The sequence below is a fragment of the Stenella coeruleoalba genome (genome assembly GCF_951394435.1).
Source record: "Stenella coeruleoalba genome assembly, chromosome: 20".
Lineage (NCBI taxonomy): Eukaryota > Metazoa > Chordata > Mammalia > Artiodactyla > Delphinidae > Stenella > Stenella coeruleoalba.
Window position 1 is genome coordinate 51,956,297 of NC_137166.1, and position 1,400 is coordinate 51,957,696.

Below are 1,400 nucleotides of genomic sequence, written 5' to 3' on the forward strand. Positions count from 1 at the left end.
GAGGGCTCCAGTGTGGTTAACAAGCTGCCTACTGGCTTCAGAGAGGGGCTTCAGGCAGAAGCCCTGACACCAGAGGGGCTCCTCAAAGGCTGCTGGGATCTGCAGGTTCCTAGTCGTGCTTGAGGGTGAGCCTTTCAAAGAAATGCTCGCCCAGCCCAGCCTGGGGACCAGCCAGCTTGCGGAGGTCGATCAGGTGATCGCCCATCTTCTGGATGAATTTCACCTGCTCATCTAGGAAGTGGCTCTCCAGGAAGTCGCAGAGGTGGGGGTCTGCATGGGTAGAACCCAGGACATGCAGATCCACAAGGGCCTGGTTCAGGTTCTTCTCCGTGAACACAGCGGCTTCCACAGCGTCCTGGGTTTTACCCTACCACCAGGTCCTGTGTTTGACCCTACTCAGCTTGGGACAGCTTCTGCATGTCCTGGAAGAGGGCGCAGCCGCCATGCTGGTTTTGCATTTTCAAGAGACGCTCGGCGCCCTCGAGCTTCTCCTCGGCCAATTTGCAGAAAAAGTGGCCCATGCCCTCCAGAGTCAAATCCTCCCGGTGGAAAGAGAAGCCCTGCAGGAAGAGACGGCGGGAATAACGGTTAGCAGGAGGCGGGGCCAGGCACGCGGACTCCGCCTCTGACTATCCGACAGGACAAAGAAGGCCAGCGCGTGCGCAGAGGGCCGGAGGTGCGCAGCTGAGGGGAACTTGGGCTGGGGGCGTCCTGGGGACCCTCACCAGAGAGAGGTAGGTGTAGGAGGCCCGCAGATGCATGTTGACCAGGCGGTTGACGGCGGCCTCCACCTCGGTGGAATAATTCTGACGAATCTGGGAGCTCATGGTTGAGGAGTTAAGCCCAAAAAATGGTGTTGGCTGGTCCCATTGAGCGAGGATAGCTGAGTGGCTGATTCGAAGGTTGCGACTGGAAAAAAGGTTGGAGGCTGGTGGGAGGCTGGAGCAAAGGGGCGTCCCTGGGTCTGTTGAATTTAAACACTGTTGAAGCAAGAGACAGATCGGGACGGGGGGAGAGGGGCCGCAGAGCGCACTCTATTAAACTCTTGAAAGAAAACGGGAGTCAGGGACTTCCCTGGTGGCGCAGTGGTTAAGAATCCATCTGCCAGTGCGAGGTACAGGGGTTCGATGCCTGGTCCGGGAATATCCCACATGCTGTCGAGCAACTAAGCCCGTGCGCCACAACTACGGAAGCCCGCGCGCCTAGAGCCTGTGCTCTGCAACAAAGAGAAGCCATCGCAAGGAGAAGCCCGCGCACCGCAACGAAGAGTAAGCCCCGCTCGCCACAACTACAGAAAGTCCGCGCACAGCAACGAAGACCCAACGCAGCGAAATTAAAAAAAAAAAAAAAAAGGTTAAAATTGTAAACTTTATATTATGCGTATTTTGTCACAATTTACT

At 56.5% G+C, this 1,400-nt stretch overlaps 1 pseudogene across 1 annotated transcript; it reads right to left on the reverse strand.

The window, feature by feature from the left end:
• On the reverse strand, positions 1-827 carry LOC307179316 (ferritin light chain-like; annotated as a pseudogene). The gene is made up of 2 exons: positions 726-827; positions 1-560 (listed from the first exon to the last, which is right to left on the reverse strand). The product of its transcript is annotated as a ferritin light chain-like (transcript).
• Between the last annotated feature and the right edge of the window lie 573 nt (positions 828-1,400).